Source organism: Acinonyx jubatus, chromosome C1 (assembly GCF_027475565.1).
Source record: "Acinonyx jubatus isolate Ajub_Pintada_27869175 chromosome C1, VMU_Ajub_asm_v1.0, whole genome shotgun sequence".
Lineage (NCBI taxonomy): Eukaryota > Metazoa > Chordata > Mammalia > Carnivora > Felidae > Acinonyx > Acinonyx jubatus.
The window spans coordinates 87,490,951-87,514,437 of NC_069381.1; the positions used below are offsets into that span (position 1 = coordinate 87,490,951).

At 34.5% G+C, this 23,487-nt stretch overlaps 1 long non-coding RNA gene and 1 pseudogene across 1 annotated transcript in view; both read left to right on the forward strand.

Annotated features, from left to right (window-relative positions):
- Positions 1-23,487, forward strand: part of LOC128313943 (uncharacterized) — a 211,618-nt gene that overhangs the window by 117,371 nt on the left and 70,760 nt on the right. The window lies entirely within an intron of this gene.
- On the forward strand, positions 10,770-18,076 carry LOC128313942 (T-complex protein 1 subunit zeta-like; annotated as a pseudogene).

Below are 23,487 nucleotides of genomic sequence, written 5' to 3' on the forward strand. Positions count from 1 at the left end.
CCTTCCAACTATCCCACTGGTGATTCCTGGGATCAGATCCTCTCCCAAATAAACTATGTGTGCTCAAATCCATGTCTCAGGTTGGTTTCTGAGAGGATTCAAGCTAAGACAAGGTGACCCATTGGGAAAATATAAATTGTTTCAAAATTTATATAAATTTCTGGATGATGTGTAATTAATTATTCAGATAATTAAATTATCTTTGATGTATGATCTTTTATGTTTGAATGGAATCAAGATAATTGATTTATTAGAAGAAAAAACAAATCAGTGTTTCCTTGTCAGTGTTTTTGTTTTTTAAAATCACATCACATAAAACTGTATAAAGCTGATAATGCTGTCAACTAATTAGGCATTTGATTTCAGGTCATCAAACATGTAAATAATAAGGTATGGTTTTCAAACTATGCAGAATATTTCACATTATATCTAAATATCTATTATAAATACCTTATCTATTAATATTAATTCCATTTAATGAATATTACTAGAAGAAATTTGCAACATAACATTATATTATATCATATTAACTTAACAGCTATTTTAGTATTATTAGTATAATTTTATTGCTAGATATTAAAAGAATGTATATACCTCTGTACTAAACATAGTTTTTTTCTGCAGTGAATATTCTGAGTTTTTTCCTAATATGGAAATGGTAAATATCCCTTAGGTGTAAGATATCATACATTTAAATATGTAAAGGATATAATTTGACTCCAGGAGTCAGAGTCAAACATTTGTCTAATTGTGTTTTTACATATTTTGGCAGTAAAAATCACTCTGATCACCCTGAGGTTGTTAGAAATATAGAAATTATTAGCACACACCAGACACAAAAATGGAATAAACTAGGATTGCACTCTTTACTGTTTATCCTTAGAAGTTTGCATTTCTAGAGAAACATCCTGCTGCTGTAGTTACATTTTTCAGAGCTTGCTCAAATTCCATGAGGACTTCTTTTGGATCGCTTGCCACAAAGATTACATTCTCTTTGGAGTTCAGATACCATACATCAAAAAACTGGAGCTTTTGCAAGTTTTCTCTCAACAGGGGAAATATATGCCCTACAAACTAAAGACAAAGTCAAAAGAGCAGTAAACAACTTTCTAGTGCTCTTCTCCTCCTTTCCTGTATCGAAGAATATGACTACACTCTGCCCTCCTTCTAGCATGCTTCATATTTCACACTAAATCACTGTGGCACAAATATTGTAAATATGTAATTACAATAGGCCAATTATTATTGTTTGTTTGTTTTTTCTTGGTTCATGGTTTGCTTAAATATAAGCAAGAAAGAGAAGCAAGAAACACTCGTTTCTGGAACAAATACTTTCTAAATTTAATTATTGCATGTTTCAAAGTTTACTAAAATTAACCTTTCTGGAATAATATAATGCAAGACTATAGCAGAAGCAAATCATGTCCATTTTCTTTAGTTTATTGTGCTCTAACCACTTATGTTTTATTTTACTTCTTCTCGAAAATAGGGAATATCTAAGTTCTGGAACTGTCTTAAAACCATCCAAGTCATTATTCAATCTACCCGATTTTGTGAGGATTGTAGTGATTATTTCCAATATAACTATTTTTACCAATTTCATTCACTTCTAATTGCAATTTTCTGTTTTTATCTGCTTTTTCATTTTGCACATATAGATTTATAACTCATATCTCTTTCTTAAGCAAGACTTTTTATTACACGATGTTCTCCTTTATCCTGTTTATTGCTTTTAATCTTAAATTCCATCTTGTCTAACATCAAAATTACCACTCTTGCTTATCTTCTGTTTGAATAAGCCTATTATCTATTTGTTAATTTCTTAATTTTAAAGTTTTATTTATTATTTATTTTGAGAGAGAGAGAGAGACAGACAGACAGACAAACAAAAACATGTGAGCAGGGAAAGGGCAGAGAGAGAGAGAGAGAGAGGGAGATAGAGATTCCTAAGCAGGCTCTGGGCTGTCATCACAGAGCCAATGTGGAGGTCAAACTCACAAACCGTGAGATCATGACTTTAGACAAAACTCAAGAGTTAGACGCTGAACTGAATGAGCTTCTCCATTCCAGAAGAACCAGGTGCTTCTCCATTTCTTAATTTAAAATTTTAATTGTCACCCTGCTTAGGATGTGTTTATTGTAAGCAGCATAGGGACTATTTTTCAACTTCAGTCTGATAGTTTCTTTATTTTGATGGAAAGATTTTAGCCTGTTAATATTATATGTAATGAATGATATACTCAGTTTTATTCACTATATTTTCACGTTTATCACTTATTTTACTTTATTGGTTCCTCATTTTCACTTAATTTATCTTTGTTTCTCTGATCAAGTGTTCTTTTTCTTGATAATACAGAATTTCTACTGCTGATTTCCATCTATTAATGATTACATTTTCTTTCCCTGATCTTCTAATCAAACACTATGTTCCAATCATTTCTCCATGAAAGATGTTCAAATTCCTATTTCTCTGAACACAAATAAGATAGATCTTTCCAATATTCTTATTTATAGTGCTCTAATCCCCTCTTTTGTTTTTTACCATTTCCATTCTCCATTCTGGAGTTGTAGTTATTTTATTTCTCTCTCTGTCTTCACTCACTCTCAATTTTTTGCTGTGTTGGAGACAGTCTAATTCTACCTGGAATTTCCCTTACAATAGCTCCCTTCTATCTCAAAACAATTTTTTTAAACTTTTATATTCCCTATTTCTATAAAATCTATCCTTATTCATAAATATGTATCACAAGATTCTTTTATCACTTATTTTTCATTCCTCTTCCTCATTTTGAAGTCTTTATTATTTTTCCTATGATGTTTGCTTAAGATCTTTTTTCAAATACTTTTCTCAAGTTTGGAATATTATGTTGATATATATACTCAGAATTTTTCATGTTCTCAAATATCTTTCTACATTTCCTTTCCAGGAAAATTGTTTATTCTGTCTAGAAGTTTGTGATATTTTCGATCTAATAGTTTCATTAGAATTTGCATTGTTATATGTCTGTTCTGGAACTCAAGGAAGCTTTCAGTCTATAAACCAATGTTTCTTTGGTCGATAATTTTACTTCTATTATTTGTTTAATTATTGCCTCAGCTTCATTAGTCTTTTTTTTCTTTTCATTCGTTTTTCTGAAGCTACTGTGTATTAAGTCCCCTGAATCTCTCTCTATTTTAATCTGTAGTCTCTATTTTTATCTTACATTTTCTCTCTCTCTCTCTCTCTCTCTCTCTCTCTCTCTCTTTGTTGTTGGTTTTCAGTTTTTTTACACTGTGCTTTGAAATACTTGTTACATTGGCTCTTCTGGGTTGCTAACCCATGTCTCACCAGTGACTATCTGCTTCTTAAATGTATTTAGCAAGATTTCAAGTGGAAAAATAATTGGTTCACTAATCATCAAATCCCTTGTGTGTGTGTATGTGAGAGAGAGAGAGAGAGAGAGAGAGAGAAAGAGAGAGAGAGCATGTGCTGAACTTGAATATCCTTAAACTTTCTTATTTGCATAGCCAGGGCTTCAGCAGTTCTATTTCATTGGGTGTATATTATTGTTCTGCCTTCCCTGATGTGGCTGCTTGAGTCTCTTGGAAAAGCTATTCTTTTGTTACTGTTTTGACTTCTCTGACTCTGGTCTAGTTATTGAAGTATTAAGACAAAAAAATTTCACAGATGGAAAAGGGGTAAGGGACCTCAATCCCAGGGAATTCATGTTGTATAAACAAGGAGGCTGTCAGTTACTTGATTAAGCACTTGGGGAAAGTCTTGGCTCCCTGAACTCATCAAAGTCTGACCTTCTGGGAACAGTTTGAGCTAACTTGCTCATGTGGAAACTCCTGGTGAGTCCTCTAATCTCTGCCAAGATTGTCTTTGTTGTTGTTGTTGTTTTAATGTTTTTATTATTTATTTTTGAGAGAGAGAGTGAGAGACAGACAGACAGAGCACGAGCAGGGAAGGTGCAGAGACAGAGGGAGACACAGATTCTGAAGCAGGATCCAGGCTCTGAGCTGTCAGTACAGAACCTGACGCGGGGCCCGAACTCACGAACCGCAAGATCATGACCAGAGTGGAAATCAGACACTTAACCAGCTAAGCCACCCAGGTGCCCCTTTGATTTCTTTTAATGTTTATTTATTTTTGAGAGAGAGAGAGAAAGTTGAATGCTTAACCAAATGAGTCACCCAGGTGCCCCTAGATAAAGAGTTTCAAAGCCACTAAAAAAAGATGGACAGACAGTACCCGTTATGAGGGCTGTTGCTGCATGTTACCTTCTTTGTCACATGTTCTAGGAACTGTTGTAACCATAGATTTAGAAAGAACTTTCATAGTAAAGCCAATCATCAATAAAACAGGAATCTATAAAACATTCACAGTGTTCTCTAAGTCTCTAAAATCCAAGTCCAAAGAGAATAAAATACATTTTCATAAAGTTATGGTGAGTCCAGAATATGTACATGACTAATTTTACAGCTTTATATCTAGTTTTTTTTTGTAGTTACAAACACTATTATACTTCTCATTTATAATATGGAAATAAAATGTAGATTTTGGAGTGTATTATTTTTCAGGTTCTAGGGGCCTTATATACATCATCTTATATAATGTCAACTTCATAGTACACTTACTATGTGGCTCTGTTTTACAGATGTAAAACAGAAGCTTGTAGAAGTTACATGCTAGCCCTAAGTTTACCAATAGCTAGTGGTAGAGCTGAGCATATCCACTCAATAGAAAGAAAAGTGACAGTGGTAGATGAGAGGCCTTATCAGAACACCATTTGACTTCTGAAGGAAAGATGTGATGTAAGTTAAGAGTTACTAAAATTACATGTGCCTTTTCAACCTTACACGGATAAAAGCAACTTCTATTATTTCAAATGCCAACCTGCTTTTGGAGACACATACTTTCTGGAACAGGATTGCTTAATGAAGTACTTGGCTACTCCATTTGTGACAAGTGCATTTGAAAATGTTGTGAAATAGCCACAGATTATGGACCTCATCACACACATGGCTATTAATGCAATGAGACATGACAGAGCATGAAATGTGCAATATCCATTCACATTGAAGGCTAAGTGCCATCAGTGCATCTATGTGTGAATTAATGCTGTATAACACACTCCTGGCCATGGAATGTCACACAGTGATAGTGATTGGGATTATAAAATGCCTTAATCAAATATTAGTTGGAAAGAACAAGTATATGCTGTCACATTGATGACAAGGTTTAAAAGTGTTGAGCTAAATAAATTATGCTGCACTATAGTCACAGCCTGTTAATCCCATCAGTTGTGTAGTTATTTTGAATTACTTTATTTGGACTACATTTTGATTCTAAAGTCTTCTGTATGAATCATAGGACATGAAAAAATAAATTAAAGCCAGCAGTATATCTTTTTAATTCCAATTCCAGAAATATAAGCACATGTAAAAATATAAATTGGATCATATTCACTTTTATGTATTTAGGGGCAGAGCTCCATTATAATTTTCTTCATTCACTCTCATTATTTGTAATTTCTGTCTTTATTAGCTACTGCCCCACAATCTATGTATAAGCACTTCAGAAACTTATGCTTAAATTTATCTCCTTAGATCCTACAGGCCTCTTTTTTCTGCTCTTAATAGGAAACATCCTCAAATACAGTTTCCATTGACTGTCACCACTTTCCCACCTCCCATTTCATCCTCAACTGAAAACAACCATCTGTCTACCTACTATTCTTACTCCCATCTCAAACTCCAATCATTAAACTGAAACTGTTTTAACTGAAGTCAACAATCATTTCTCAGTTAATTATTATAAGCACTTCTTTTCAATTCTGATTCTCGTTTGACACCTCTTGTGTTTGACAAGTTTGATTACTCCCTTCCTGAAAATCTCTCCTCCCTGGTTTTCATTACACTATTGATGCTAGGTCCCATTCAATTTCTTTGGTTATTTCTTCTCACCCTTCTTTCCTTCCTCTTCATACCCTAAATATTCTGTTTTCCAAGATTCTGGTTTTGTGCCCCCACCTTTTTTTTGTTTTGTTTTTTTAATCTCACTGTGTACTCACCCTGGGAAATTTTTTTCCATACCCTGGGTTTCCAGGATTTCAAACTTGAAATCTAGCTTACCTCCACCTATGAGATCTCCAAAGTCAATATGGCCCAAAAAATTATTGTCTTCCCACTTATCAATCACTCTATTTTTCTATAATCCCCATCTTGGTGATTGATTTCACCATTAAGACATTTATCTGGGCCTAATATCTAAGGGTTATCTTGGGTTTCCCACTTTCTCCACCTCCTTCACCACAAAGGTGTCTCTACTGACTACCTAAGTAGAAGTATTCCTTCTCAAAGTAATAGAAACACTAGTGGATTTTTGCTTACACTCATCAATTCATGATTTTTACTAGCCCTGGATGTCATGACTTGGGTCTTTATACCCAAGGAAATATTTTTGCAGTAGGTCATTTTTCTTTCAATGTTTTAATATATTTTAAATTTTTGGTTAGAGTCAGTACATTAAATAAATCTATTACTCTAAATTTCTAAAGTAGGCCTTTCATATAGTATCACTAAGTTCTTTATTTTAATTCATTTCTTGATTGATTATATTTTTTCAAGTATATACTTTCAAGACTGACTCAGTATTTATCAATATCTGATATTCTACCCAGTTTGAGAGTGTTATTTTGTGTGTGTGTGTGTGTGTGTGTGTGTATTTGGTTTTACACAATTTTATTACATGTGTAGGTTAGTTTATCCACCAATGCAATCATAATACAGAACAGTTCCATCATGAAAAGGATCTATACTTATTTACACACACATACCTCTTACCCTTTTCTATCTTCCTGTTCCTAAGCCCTAGCAACCATTGATCGATTTTTCATTTCTGTAAATTTTATCATTTCAAGTATATTCTATAAATTGAATCATACACTATGTAAACTTTTGTGGGTTTTTTTGCTCAGAATAATTCCTTGATATTCATCCAAATTGTCTTATTTATCAATAATTTATTACTTTTTATTGTTGAATCATATTTCATGATATAAATATATGATATGTATTTTTATAATCAGAAGCTTTAAGATACATCAGATTTTCTGAGTTAATTATTATTATTATGGCTTGTTATACTATGGAAGAAAATTACCAAGACATAAAATAGAAATGTCTATCATATAAAATTAATTTTTAAATTAAAAGTAGTGTGTTTATAAGGAAATATGGGGCTGTTACAGTTAAAATACTAGTTTTCAAACCAATTTAACAATTCTTCCCCCAAATCAGTATGAGCCCAATATAAACACAAAGATAAATCTCATTTCTTAATTTTTTCGTAATAGTGAAATTCAGGTAAGAAACTGTGTTATTTTTCTAATTCTAAATAATAAGTTGTCCAAACTTGGCATTTTGAAAAAACATTCATTTATTATCACACAGTTCTGTTAGGCAGAAGTTCAAGTAGCTCACTTGGGTTCTCTGTTGCAAGTGTTAGAAGAATGAAATCAACATATCTGCTAGGCTGGGCTTTTATCTGGAGGCCCAGGTGAAGAATCCACTTCTCAGCTCACTCAGGTTGTTGGCAGGATTCATTTCCTTGTCGTTGTAGAACTGAGATCCCATTTCCTTGATAGCTGTCACATGTTCCCCTCTCTCTCTTTCCCAAAGCACCTCCATCTTATCTCTCAGGGCCCTTTCTATCTTTGAAGTAGCAGTTGCTTGTTGAGTGCTTCTCACTCTTTGAGTCTCTCTGACTTCCTCTTCTGCTATCAGATTGACAAAATTTTGCTTTTAAAGGGACCCCAATTCCAGTTCTGTTTAGTGGCGCTAACTGACAATGGGGCTAGCAGATACCTTATACTGGGTGAGACTGTTAACCAATTTTGCTTTGGTAGGCCTGAGCCCCTGAGACATCTGTTGGGCTGTAAGGAGTGACTCTCACTTGTGAACTTATAAAATAGATCTGAGCTTCAGGACAATCAGCTGCATCTGATATGAAAGACAAGGCAATCTTTAAAAATCCTCAGACATTTTCTGGAAAAAAAAAGGAAGTTGGACAAGAAGATACTCTTGGAGTTCTGTAACAGGGCTACATGGGAAGGACAGTTGTGAGAGGCAACTGAATTAGCCATTGCCCATGCCCTTCAGAATGCATCCCAGATATGTGTCAAGCACAAAATGGATAAGTGTACTGGGAAAGGAGGACAACTCCCAGAAATGCAACAGTTAAACAGTAAGACTCCTGAGCAGCTATAGCAAAAGGCATATGCTTAATTATTTTACTTAAGAAGTGGGATATTGACTCTGTTTTTCATAATGTAGAAAAGTTTCAATCTCTTTCTAGTCTGAGATTCTCCACTAATCAAAAAGGAAGCAGGGTAGGATTCCTGTTGTCCCCACTGTGGGAGAAAAGTCAGAAGCAGCTGGGTGAGGAACATAGACGTATGATGAATCTGCAGGGTGAAGCACAGAGGTAGAAAAGTCATGTCTGGATAAAAAGCAATGGGCAATACATCTTACATCTTAGAATACATGCAGAGTGAATGAATCTTTCTGAAAATACAAGTAATAAATAGCCTGACTCTATTTGGGGCAAGCATTTAGATGGAGCTAAGAATTTTTCATTAAATATAAGGATCGTAATGCATTGTTTACTTCACTTCCCCAGGAGAGAAAAATGTTAGGCTGAAAAAAAGAAATCCAGAGTATCTAGACAATATAAATGAGAAATTAAGATTTAGTAAACAGAGAAATTCTTTAAGTTCACCTTGCTAAAAGTTTTAAGCAATTCCTAAGAGGAGGACATTGAAGATAGAAGAACACAAGAATTCTAGTTTTTAACCTACGGTTTTCAAAAACTGATTTTTTAAAATTATCCATATAACGACTATAGCTTGTGTTAGTCATTCTCAACTACACTAAAGCATCTATGTATGTCTTTGCATAAAACAAAGGTAATAAAGAGTCCAAGCCATTCTGGAACAACATTTGTGCCATTTATCTCCACCATGATCCAGTGTGGAAGGAAGCATTTGAGACCACTGAAATTTGTTTCTACCCTTTTTTGACAATTTCAGAAGAGACAATCAGGATACCTTATAATTTACTTCATATCCTTGTTTGCTTCAGTCACCAAGAAAGGAAGACCATTTGTGTCCACACACAGGCTCCAGAAAAAACACAGAAATCATACCTATGGTTTTCAATATGAAGGATTGTTAACTAGCTATGAAGTTGTTAATGAGATAACTGAAAAGGTTAGAAGAGAGAAGAAAGGTAGCAATTATAAAAACAGTTATTAACCTTAGAGCTGAGGGAACAAAGAGAAGGGGATGGAATTGCTCTTGGTAATTTATTATTATTTTTTTAATGTTTATTTATTTTTGAGACAGAGAGAGAGAGAGAGAGAGAGAGAGAGAGAGAGAGAGAACATGAGCAGGGGAGGGGCAGAGAGAGAGGGAAATACAGAATCCAAAGCAGGCTCCAGGCTCTGAGCTGTCAGTGCAGAGCCTGACGCGGGGCTCGAACTCATGAGCTGTGAGATCATGACCTGAGTCGAAGTCAGATGCTTAACCACATGAGCCACTCATGCACCCCTCTCTTGGTAATTTAAATCAATTTCCTCATCTCTAAAATGAGACTACTGGACTAAATTGTGTCTAATGTCCTATGGCTAATATTCTCCACAGTCTGTGCTTTAAAATTCTGTGATTCTATAAATCATGCTCAGTTAACCCTTAGGTTAATTGACAAAATAACCCTTAGGTTAATTGACAAAATAGCTAGGATTCTGTTGATATTTCAGTTAAAAGAATAACACTGGCATATTAGGATAATGCTGTCTGATGTTTAAAATAAAGCCCAAATTATAATGGCCCAAATATCATTGAATCTTATTTCTTGTTCACTTAAAAGCCATGAAAAGATGACCCTGATTATTGGGAGATTCTCCTCTACTCAGTGACTTAAGGACTCAAGGACCATTCCATGGATGGGTCCCCTATTCCACCAATCATTATGCTCATCTACATCAAAATGGAAGGAGAAAAAATGCATAGGGTTTACACATGGGAAGTTTTTATGGTCATGCTTTGAAGTGGTGCCCATTTTCTATTCACATTCTATACTGTCAAGCCCAGCTGAAAGTATGATAGGAAATTTAAACTTGCTATGTCCCCAGTAGGAAAAGAAACATGTTTGTTAACCAGCTAGCAATCTCTGCTACAGCTAGCTTTATGAAAAAAATCCAAAGAAACAACATTTTGAGGTCTAAAATTTCCAAGTTAAGCTGTGTAATTAACCCACTTTTTCCCCAAAACATATCCAAATTACTTTATTTTTAATAAATTGATTATTATCCTTCTTAATAATTTTCCTTAGAAGTCAATATTTAAGGGGCTTCTGGATGGCTCAGTTGGTTAAGTGTCTGACTTCAGCTCAGGTCATAATCTCACAGTTGGTGAGTTGAGCCCTGCATCGGGCTCCATGTTAACAGCTCAGAGCCTGGATCCTGCTTCCAATTCTGTGTCTCCCTCTCTCTGCCTCTCCTCTGATCATACTCTCTCTCAAAAATAAATAAACATTAAAAAATAAAAAAAGAAGTCAATATTTAAAAAAATAAAATACTACATAGTACTAATTAATTTTGTCTTTTATTCAAAAGCAAAATGACTTTTTTAGTACTGAGTTACCACAATATGCTGAAATATTCTATTTATATAATCATCTCTCCCACTGCAATTTAAACCATTCTGTGCAGGAACTAAATAAATTATCTCAAATGAAAATGAAGTAAATGTTTTAAATCTTCTCATGTATACATTTTATTGAATAGGTTTAAGATTGTTATAAGAGGTTTTTTTGTTGTCTTTTGTTTTTTTGTGTTTGTTTTTTGTTGTTGTTTTTGGGAGCAGCATGAACTTAGTTTGTCTTAGAAGCTACCAGGGAAGAAAAACAGGACTCTGAATACACTTGTAGAAAATGTGTTCTTTCCCTAACCAAAGCCTGAGCCCAGTGCCAGAATTAATATAAAACACCTGCCCTCAGTCTCATACCCCCCCCAATGTAATGGTTAGTTTTATATGTCAGCTTGACTGAGCTAAAGGATACCAAGATAGCTACCCTCACAGATCTGTGAGGATCTGTGTGGGTTTTTCTGGAAGAGATTAGCATTTGAATTGGTGAACTAAGTAAAGTAGATGGCCCTCCCCAGTATGGGTGTGTGTCACCCAACTCTCTGAGGGTCTGAATAGAATAAAAAGGTAAGGAGAGGGCAAATTCTCTCTGTGTTTGAGCAGAGACATCCATACCCTCCTTCCCTGGGACTCTGGGGCTCCATGTTCTCAGGTTTTGGGACACAGATTGGAATTTATGCCATAGGCTCTCCTGGTTCTCAGGCCTTCAGACAGACTCAGACTGAATTACAGCTCTTGGTTCTCAAGTTCATAGACTGCAGGCTATGAGACTTCTTGGTCTCCATGATTGCATAACCCAAGTCTCACAATAAGTTTATATATATACAGCTTATAAATTCTGTGTCTTTGGGGAGCCCTCACTAATATATCTATCCTTGGTATGAAGAAGTGTTAGCTCCCAAGAGTTACAAATGGCTTCACTAAAACTTATTTCATTAACAGAAATGAAGAATCAACATACTTAGTAGGTTTGTTGCTTCCCAAATAGGGCTCCAAAAGTAAACCCACTACCTGTTTCTAAGACCTCACCTTTACCCCCATTGTGTAGGGTCAAAAGAAGATCTGGAGTTATACTTTTTATGAAAGTGAATTAATGAGATGCTAGACATTATCAGCCAGCAGGCTCTGACCCTTGAAAAGAGGTGTAGACCATGGATTTGTCCTAAGGATGACAGTGTGGAGCAGCCGTGGCAGGCTGAGATGGTGGAGGCAGAGTGCAGAGGCTTGAAGGATGGTTTTAGTTGAAGAGCATTATGGACTTGAGCAAAAAACCATTTTCTGCCTCAATTTCTTCATCTGTAAAATGAGAAGTTTGGACTAAATGAATTCTAAGGTACTTAGAGAGTTCTAAACTCTCTAATAAGCATACTAGTTAAGAGCTTTTGCTCTGGAGAAAGTTCTGGAGCTGAATATGGACTCTGGCTCTGTAAGCATGGGTGAGTGATTTAATGGCTCTAAATCTTAACGTCCTCATTAACAAAATGGAGATACTAATACCACTTTCCTGATAGATTAGCATAGTGCCTCACCTATAAAAATAGCCAAATGAAAGGTAGTTATTAAAATTTCTATTCCTGGATATCAGGCTCTCCAAAAGGAATACTCTTTCAAATACCTCATTTGTGTAAAATCTGAAAATCAATAGGATCGTTATGAGAGTTAAGAGATAATGCATATGAAATGATTCTGTATAAAATAAAGAATTGACACTGTTATTAATTGCAGTGTATTTATCCTCCAAGAAATTGACCTTACTTAGTAACTATGAATTTAATCATCACTTTCTTCTCACCCTGTATATATGCTATATGTGACAGGGAGGGTTTCATAAAGATCCAATCTAACAGTTTGATTCAAAACAGTTAAATAATTTTTTTTCTTTACTGGAATTAGAGGCAAGGACCAATTGGGGGATACAAATGATTTACAGTCTTTCATTCATATGGATGAATGTTTATATGCTAAAATATATAGTTTTGAAATAATGAGAATCAGTGAAAAATAGGAAAAATTGAGTGGGCCTTTTAGGATAAGTAACACTTCCATAATTCTAAATTTTAGCAATGCTATAATGGAATGGGGTGAGGAAAGGGAGCGGTGGTGGCATTTGGGTGTTGGGGGAACCCATGACTACAAGGAAGAGAAGAAAAGTGCAAGATACATTGAAGGAAACTTCTAAAAGTAATTGTCAGGCTGGAAATTGAAGTATTAAATTAAATGAAATCAAGTTCCCAAACTCATGATTATGAAAAATAAGTGGAGTTTTAGGGAAAGGCTTTGTGGAAAAGGTAAAAATGAGACTGGTAGACCAGTGCTGCACAGATAAATGGGCAGGGGAAAATAAGTTTATGTCCATGTGACTTCCTAGAATTAAATATGTGCTTCAGCAAAGCTTTATCTCTGAAATACTAAACGTACAACTTTTAGTTTTCCTATTGTCACATCGCAATAAATATTCACCAAACAGGAAATTAAAAAGAAAGATTCTGTGTGAATTGAAATGTACTTTCAAATCTCTGTTTTTGATACCCAAATATACCTAATTTTGTTGAAGGTACCAGGTACTCTGAAGTTAGATTTCACAGGAAGTTGAGATTCTCCTTTCTTTCTTGAGCTCAGTGAAATTCTTCAGCAGTGTAAATCCCTTTGAAGTCAGGTCGATATGCCAATGTTGAATCAAATTTTGTGAACTTCAAAGCTCACTCTGTTGTGGAGGATATCCTGGTGAGGCTAGATATTGCAAAAAGAAATGAGACTATGACTTGAACATTTTAACTAACTTGGTTTCTAAAGTACTATTTCAGGTTTCTTATTCTGTGAATATTCATATTTTTCATATACTTAAATATTTAATACTACAGTATTATTACCATATTCCAAAATTTTACTTTATGCTTATTTGATCCAGAGAAGTCTGATGAACTTACTTTAGATTGGAATTTTATTTTACTTTTATCTTACATGAAGGAGTTTGGGGAAGAGCAAAGAATTTAGTAGTTTAGAAGCTTCATGAAGACTTCAGCTATGTGTCCTTAAGTAAAGTGCATTCAAAAATTAATTTTAAAAATCTATATCACAAAATTTTTATAAGAATATATAATAATGTGTGTATAAATGCTTACCATTCAATTATAGTAAATTTAAAACATTTTAGTAAAGTTAGTTTCCTTTTTTTCCCCATGAAAGACTAAAAATTTTCAGGACCACAAATGTTCAGATTAAAGTGTTTAATTAATCACTCCAAGTGGTTAATATATGGTCAATATCTCCCATTGTTATAATGAGATACTGCTATATTAAAATACTATTATAGAGTCTTCTTCAAACAAGTCAAAAGCAATTACAAAAAAGTGACTTTAAGCCTTCCAATACCACTTGAGAGCAAACACTTCCTATTTAATTAAATGACCAGATCCATTCTTTATCAAATACATATTAAGAGTAAATTCTGTTTTAGGCACTATTTTCAAAAAAAAAAAAAAGAAAGAAAGAAACAGCTCTTCCTGTGCTGGTTAGCTATGGTGGATGTGAAGATCCTGAATCCTGAGGCTGAGGTGGCCCAAGCTCAGGCAGTACTGACAGTCAACATCTGTGTGGTCTGAGGGTCAGGATTTGCTGAGGACCAACTTGGAGCCTAAGTGAGCCGTGAAGATGCTTATTTCTGGTACCAGAGACATTAAATTTACTAAATATGGTAATGTGATGTTTCATGAAATACAAATTCAACACCCAACAGCTGCCTTACAAGGCAAAGTAGCAACAGCCCAGGATGACATAACTGGTGATGACACCACTTCCAATGACCTAATCATTGACAAGTTGCTGAAACAGGCCCTCTGCATTTCTGAAGGTCTTTATCCCAGAATAACAGAAGGATTTGAAGCTGCAAAGGAAAGGCACTTCAGTTTTTAGAACAAGCCAAAGTAAACAAAGAAATGGACAGGGAAACATTTATAGATGTGGCTAGAACATCTCCTCGTACTAAAGTGCATGCTGACCTTGCTAATGTCTTAACAGAGGCTGTAGTGGACTCCATTTTCACCATTAAAAAACAAGATGAACCAATTGATCTCTCTGTTGTTGAGATCATGGAGATGAAACATAATTTTGAAACTGATACAAGCTTAATCAGAGGTCTTGTTTGAACCTTGGGGCATGGCATCCTGATGTGAAAAAAAAAAAAGATGCATATGTCCTTACATGCAATGTGTCATTAGAATATGAAAAAATGGAAGTAAATTCTGGCTTTATTTTACAAGAGTGCACAAGAGAGAAAGAAATTTGTAAATACTGAAAGAAAACTCATTGAAGATAGAGTTAAAAAATAATAGAACTGAAAAAGAAAGTCTGCGGTGATTCAGATAAAAGATTTGTTGTTAACCAAAAGGGAATTGACCTCATTTCCTTAGATGCTCTAACAAAAGAAGGCATAGTAGCTCTCTGTAGAGCTAAAAGAAGAAATATGGAAAGGCTGACCCTTGCTTGCAGTGGAATTCTTTTGATGACCTAAATACTGATTGTTTGGGACATGCAGGACTTGTCTATGAGTATGCATTGGGAGAAGAGAAATTCACCTTTATTGATCAATGTAACCATCCTCACTCTGTCATTTTAGTGGTCAATGGACCAAATAAGCAAAATTCACTCAAATCAAAGATGCAATAAGAGATGGCTTGACCGCTGTTAAAAATGCTACTGATTATGGCTATGTAGTTCCAGGTGCTGGTACAGTGGACATGGCATTGGTAGAAAATATAAGCCTAGTGTATAAGGCAGCACCCAGCTTCTTCACTCCAGCACTTTGATTGCCAGCAACATTCTCCTGGTTGATATCATGTGAGGTGGAATGTCTTCTCTAAAAGATGAATTGAAGATTCCCTTGTGTCTTTTGAATCATGAAGACTCTACAGAGTGATCCTAAGAATAAAGCTATGCAATTTTTGTCCAAGCTTCATATGATTTTCAAGGGAATTTTCTTTTCTCATATGAAAAAAAGAGAGAACACTGACGCTCAAATTCGGAAGTTTTGAAAATACAATTACAGAATTTTTTTAAATTGCACTGCAGTGTCCACACATTAAGCAGTCCAATTTTACCCAATGAACAGGATAATTTGCTTTAGCTTCAGTGATATAAAAGTACCATATTAGATAAGTATAAGTTATCTACCTTGTTATTAAATGTTCCTTGAAAAACATAAATAAATAGAGAGAGAGATAAATAATAAATAAGCAAGCAAACAAATACCTCTGTCCTTGTGGAGCTTATATTTTATAACATTTATGTGTGTAAATATATATTACATATATGTTATATATTTTTAATATGTAAAATTATGTATAAGGATAAATATAAAATCGTTTTATTTATTATAATTTATTTTAAGTAAATTATATAACAGTAGGAATTCTTATAGAAGAAAAAAAAAACAACACAGAGCAGGATTAGGTGTTTCAGCACGGAAGGAGTCCCTTGAATGGAGGTTGAATTCTACACAAAGCTGAAAGAGCAAGCATTATGAATTACTGGGGAGAGTAAAGCAGAGGCAGTGACAGTGGGAAGGATCTAAGGCAGGAAGGGGTCATTTCAAGTGTTTGACCAGCATGGTTTTTTGGAAGCAAGGAGGAGACTAACAGGAAATGAAAAGGTGGGGATAATTATGTAGGGCCAATAAAGCTATTTCAGAATTTTCAATTACATCGTGAGTAAATTAGCAAGAGACACAGGTAGGATTTGTGGGGAAGATGCAATTGTTTTGGTTCATAGTTTGAAAGGACAGCTCTGACTGCAATGTTGAGAATAAACATCAGAAGGACAGGGGTGGAGCAGGACGACAGTGAGAGGCTACTGCAGTCATCAGAGGGAAGGGTAAAAGGGGCTCCTCTGGGAGTGCCCTCAGTGTAGGAGGGGGAAAGTGGTCAGGTGCTGATCATACTCTTAAAGTGGAATCAACAGGGTTTACTGTGGGGTTATGCATGGCGCATAAGATGAAGTGAGGAGTCACAGATGACCTGTAAATTTTTCTTCCATGATGAAAAGGACTAAGTATATTTAAAAGACAGACATCTGGGGCGCATCTGGATAGCGCAGTCAGTTGAACGGATGACTTTTTTTTAATGTTTATTTATTTTAGGGGGAGGAGAGGCAGACACAGAGAAAGGGACAGAAGATCAAAAGAGGGTTCTGAGCTCACAGCAGTGAGCCCCATGCAGGGCTTGAACTCATGAACTGTGAGATCATGACCTGAGCCAATATCTGGCACTTAACTGACTGAGCCACCCAGGTGCCCCTAGCACCTGACTCCCCCAAGTGTCTGATTCTTGATATGGGCTCAAGTCTTGATATCTTGGTGGGATCAAGCCCCCACCCCCACACAGTACACTTGGGATTTTCTCTCTCCCTCTCTCTGCCCCTCCCCTACTCCCACACACACTTTGTGTCTCTCAAAAACAAACAAAAAAACAAACAAACAAAAAAGACAGACATATTGGTGGTAATTTAGGTAGGCAACCATCGTGATTCTTATAATTTGGTCTGGCCCAGGTCACAGCGTTGCATTTCTGGGATCATAGAGTATGAGTTAACCTACAACAAGAAGCTTAGGGGGACCAATATTTTCATACATATCTTGGCACAAGTATAATTTCTGATACCTCAAATTGAATGAAACCCTGCCAAGCAAATTCAAAGAAAATATTATCCCCCAAGTTTTTAGTCTTAATAGCTGGTTTTTAATAAAATGGATAGGTTTTAGAGAAAGAATTAAATGTATTGGAAAAGATGAATTGCCAGAACCAGTGGAGTTTTAATTATTTAGATAATTAAAGTTGTCTTTTGAAAGGTATTGTATGGAATGAGTAAAATAAAATATCAAAAACAATTACTTTTAGAGGCAGTTAACACTAAAACCAGAATCTTACAAATTACCCAGAGCAATTTAGTTTATAGTGGGTGAAAGAGTGGTTAAAGTGTTTTTGCAACTAAATAGATTTTGGTTAAAACACAAATATCCAATATACTTAGCTATTTTTAGCTTCCTTCTCTTCTCAACAAATGAGATGATAATAATCACCTTATAGAATTGGTATATGATGATATATGCAAATACTTGCAATAAAATTGCCTGTAATTATGTATAAAATATATACAATTTACTTAGCACAGTATTTAAATGTCTAGAATGTAGGCACCCACATAGCCAGCATTCTTTTTCCTTAAAAAATTAAATTCTCATTTTCTTTTGGAAGAGAACCTCCTTGCCATTGAATAGGATCTATTGAGACTATAGTCTGGAATGGTGTCAATTAGGGCTGCTAAACTGTTATAAAAAAAAAACATAAACACAAAAATATGGATAGTTCCAATATAGTAGAATTGTATTTGTCATTTACATATGAGTTAAGGATAGGTGTTACAGGATGTGGGAAGCTCTCCTCTGGATAGGGATTTGGAGATTTATGATAGATCTCATTTGATGACTTTACCAACCCCTAAAGCTTGTTGGACCTCTGTATTCAGTCAGCAGAAGGGTAGAACATGGAGGAATTTTGTCTACTTCTTAAAAGACTACGGCTTTTGGGGTGGCTCAGTCAGTTAATCATCCAACTCTTTGATTTCAGTTCAGGGCATGATTTTGAGGCTTGTGGGTTCGAGCCCCCTGTGGGACTCCGTGCTGACAGTGTAGAACCTACTTGGGATTCTCTCTCTCTCCCTCTCTCTCTGCCTCACACCCACTCTCTCTCAAAATAAATACATAAACTTAAAAAAAAAAAGAGAGATTAGAGCTTTTTGTGTATAGTCCATTAACAAAAATTTGTCCTATGGCCATACCTAACAGAAAAGGGAAGCTGAAAAATAGACTCCTCAGCTTAAGCTATTTCTCAGCTCTAATTTTATATACTGTAAAAATGAAAAAGGAATTTTGGTGGATGACTAGCCATGTTATCCAGTCATTGAACTATACCCTAGGTCAAATGTAGCACCTGAACGAGTATTAACCAAATATACATTATCTTCTTTTTAACTATATGTTTTTAGAGTTGTTTTCTTAGTGGTTGATCTATGAATTATAGAATATATCTAAATTTATCAAAATCTACCTCATATTTATACATACAATTTCAGTGAGATATAGACAATTTGTTTCACTATAGTTCCCTTCACTTCCTTTGTGCTATTATTGTCAAATATGTTACATCTATATATGTTACTAATCCAACAATATAGTGTTATAATCATGGCTTTATATAATTTTAAGTCTCCTGAAGGAACTAAGATAAAAAAAGAAAAACATATTTATAACTGTTTTTTTTTTTTTTTAAATTTACCTTCTCATTTACCATTTCTGGTATTCTTCATCTTTTACTGTGGAGTAGAGTTAATATCTGATGTCAATTCTTTGCTACACAAGAGCTTACTCCTCCCTCCCCTAATTTGTGCTGTTATTGTCAAAGAAGATATGTGCCTATATGCTATAGGGCTAACAATTTGATTTCATAGATATTGTTTATGGTGTTATTTTTAAAAATCAATAAAGACTAGAAAGGAGAAGAAATATGTAGTCACACTGTCATTTTGCTACAAAATTACCTTTATGGCAAAATTTATATCAATTAGAATAACTGTCTGGTGATGCTTGCCTTTAGCCTGAATAACTTCCTTTAGTGTTTCTTGTAAGGCATGTCCACTAGCAACAAATTCTCTGTTTATTTCACTCTTGCCTTCATTTTGAGATAGTTTTGCTGTGTATAAGATTCTTAATTGACAGCTCTTTTTTTATTTTTTTATTTTTATTTATTTATTTTTTTAATTTTTTTTTTCAACGTTTATTTATTTTTGGGACAGAGAGAGACAGAGCATGAATGGGGGAGGGGCAGAGAGAGAGGGAGACACAGAATCGGAAACAGGCTCCAGGTTCTGAGCCATCAGCCCAGAGCCTGATGCGGGGCTCGAACTCACGGACCGCGAGATCGTGACCTAGCTGAAGTCGGACGCTTAACCGACTGTGCCACCCAGGCGCCCCAACAGCTCTTTTTTTTAAAGAACCTTGAATAGGTTATCCCACCACCTTCTGGCCTCTATTGTTTCTGATGAGAAATCAATGGTTGATCTTATAGGTATTCTCTTGTATATGATGAGTTGTTTCCTCTTGCTGCTTTTAAGATTTTCTCTTTGTCATTAGCTTTCAACATTTTGACTATGTTTATGACTAGTTATGGATCTTCTAAAATTTATCCTACTTGGGATCTTTTGAGTTTCATGAATGTAAAAATCACTGTTTTTAATCATATGTGATGTTTTCTGCCATTATTTCTTTGAACAATTTTTATGCTTTTTTCTCTTCCTTCTTCTGGTACTCACATTAGGCATGTTTTGATACTTTCAACGATGTCCTAAATGTCTCTGATGTACCATTAATTTTCCTGCATTCTTTTTTTTTTCTTTCAATTCTCTGTTATATATGTTCTGATCATCTATCTTCAAGTTTGTTTATTCTTTCTTTTGCCAGCTCATGTCTGCCCTTTTAGAGAATTTTTCATTTCCACTGTAATTTCCAATTAGTCTATCATACCTAATATATCTAAGAGTACTAATATTTCTAGGGAAAAAAATCTTAACACTCTTTCACCTAGTAATAAAATTTCATTCGAATCCAGGTTTTTCACCATTACAATCTAGGTAGGCAAAAATTAACAATAATCTGTATCATGATCTCACCTTCTATCATTTTCAACCATCAAAAATACTGCAGTGTGGTGCAGTGGTAAAAAAGTGAGATAAACCTTCAGAAATAGTAAGTTAAAACGTTAAAGCTACTGCTTACATGATAAATCAGAAAACTGCAAAGCCGGTTCAAAACTCAGTTCTTCAGATGGTGATAATGTGTACCTTCAATTCTTCAAAATATTATAACTTCATACATACTAAAACTTTATAAACCATAAAAATACACACAAATATTTAATTTTATTAAAATTAGTAGAATAAAATATTTGTGTAATAAAATTCCACAGTGCAACAAATAATACATGTAATATTATGTAGCATATTTTATGTAACATTTGACATACTTATCAAATTAAGATAAAGTGCAAACTTATATGAACTGATGGTTAAATATACCTACTCAGTTGGCAGTGTTACTCAGAAGGATAATGATATTTATTGCAAGGTAAAAATTTATCTGGGCTACTAAGAGAAATAAATGTCATAAGGTCAGTGATTCAGAGGAGTATATTCAGAGGTCAAAAGTCATCATGGAGATACAGCAAACATTAAGAAAGAGAGACTACAGAAGTTGTCATTTTAGTTGCCCAAAAGTGAGGGTCTTAAGAACAGGGGATACATTGTGACCAGATTAAGCTTAGGATAAACTGTGTATACCCTGAGATGGCATTCCTCCATCAAGTTAATATTAAAATAAGAAAAAAGCCCATGTAAAACTTTAAATTAGACATTCCTGCACACTCCTCCTTTAAATGAGATAGTTTGCCAGTAATATTGCAAAATAAGCTAAGTATATTTTAATATGCCTGTGCTCTCTGGAGAAATGCTGGTGAAGTGTATATGAAGGGTCAAAGACCAGGCAATGATCGAATAGAAAATAACTATAAAATAAAACTCGAGACCTGAAGTGGGAGTGAAAATAACAGTTATGACTATAACTTTCCCAAGTGAGATTCACTGTAATTCAAAATGATGAATTAACACTTCAGTAAAAAGTGCTTTCAACAAATGGCCACTATAAAATGGGGATGTTGGGGAACATCGAGTATTTGAATACAATTTTGGAAATATAATATTTATTCTCAGAATACTTTTACTAAAAGAGTTTACCTCTCTCTTATCCATCCATTTGTCAATTTAACAAATATTTATTAATTTGTACTCTATTAAGTTATGGCGATACAAAGAAGACAGCCCACTCTTTACACTCAACTCATGTGTAAACACTTGCCCAGTAAAAAGACATTTAGAAACAAATATAATTCCACAAGAACCCACTGTATATTATACATTACTATTTTTGGTGGATTTGAATCAAAAGTTAGCCTTAATGCATGAGTATTTTCTATCAAAATTTTGAATCCTTATAACACTCAAAATTTCGGGATACTATTTTATTCGTTGACATTCATTCACCCAATCATATTTGTATAACACAATCTTTTTTTTCTTTCCTTTTTTATTCTTTAAAAAAAGAAAAAAGTATGAAAATATGCCAAAATTTTAATGCCACAGCAAAGAAATTTAAGTGATGGAAGTTGTATCAACTGTTTATAAGTAAACATTTTATATAATTATTCCTTTTTTTAAGTCTTCTACTCCATGTGGCTCATTTCCTTGAAATGAAAAACATATATTTTTTGCATGTATTTGTCTCTACAGACATGCATCTTCATAAACAAGTTTTATTCAGTAAAATATTTTGTACCTCTAAAACTTTCCTTATTTTACTAGATTGTAAATCTGTGAAAGCACAACGCTTTTTAATTCCACGGATTGTCAATTAATTGCCTGCTGAGATTCTGCCCTTGTAGCCAGCTGAACCACCACTGCTCTGAAAATTGAATGGAGCTATTTGCTCCGGTTGTAAGTTATACCCCTATGCCAGATAAACCACAAATGATTAATTCTTAAGTTATACAAGAAAGGTTTTGCATTTCTTTTGTGGAATTGATTTTCACTGTTGGCTACTGAGAATATTATTACAAAGCGCCATTTATAATGTTTTTTAATATAATGCGGTGAATTTACCTTCCTAGTCTCAGGGACCTGAAATTTGAAGTTTATTGAGCAGCTCTTGTCATTGTTTTTTAACAAAAGATTATATTATTTGAGAAAAAAAATGGTAGTCATTGCTTTCAGATTACTGTGTGACTAGGAAAAAACACATTTTGGAAAGTGATAGGATGTATTTATTAAGAACAGCAGCCTCTCTTTAAATCCACTATTTTTACCTTACATGTTAGTTAAAGCAATGTGCATACTTCAACAGATTGACTCATTGCAGAAGCAGACAGCTATTGTCAGATACACACAGTATTTGAGCCGTAGGCCCTTTCTTGCCAGCAGACTATAACTCCTTAGGCATTAAGTGTGACGGCAACACCTGCTTCTTTCTTCATAATTGTCCTTTCCTTAATAATGTATTCATTTGCAATATTGCACCATATAACACTTTGTGCCCAGTAAAACATGGAGTTGACGAAAAAAAATATAATGATGATGGAGTTTTGTGCTACTATAAACCGTTTAATAGAGTATGAAAGTGAGGTGAATCTCAGTTCTGATTTTTATTGCACAGATTACTTAACTCATGACATGATTTCAAAGGTTTAGAGGCAATAAACCTGACCTTGTCTTAAGTGTGCAAAAATACATAAGCAGCACATATTCATACTTATAGCCAAGGGCATAGGAGGCAAAGACACTACAACTCATTTCCATGTCTTGCTTAAATAATTATCTGTTAACCAATTTAGATCATACAACCAATAAAAGTGAACACAAAGACAATCCCTCAGTGTGTGGAGTTACTAGATTGAAACTGAGAGAGAAAAAAACCAGTGCCCTTAGCCTTTCATGTATTCAAACAGAAAACTGAAGAACACACTCCTAAGAAGGAGTCTTCCTATTTCATAAAGTCAGCCAGGATTTGTATTCACTCTGTGTTAGGTGCTGTAAAAAGCAAGGAGATAGAGTTCATTTATCCAGACATCCAGTTACCCATTTTTAAATTAATTTAAACCAGACATTGATGTTCTTAAGATCCCATGTGAACAAAGCAGAAAAA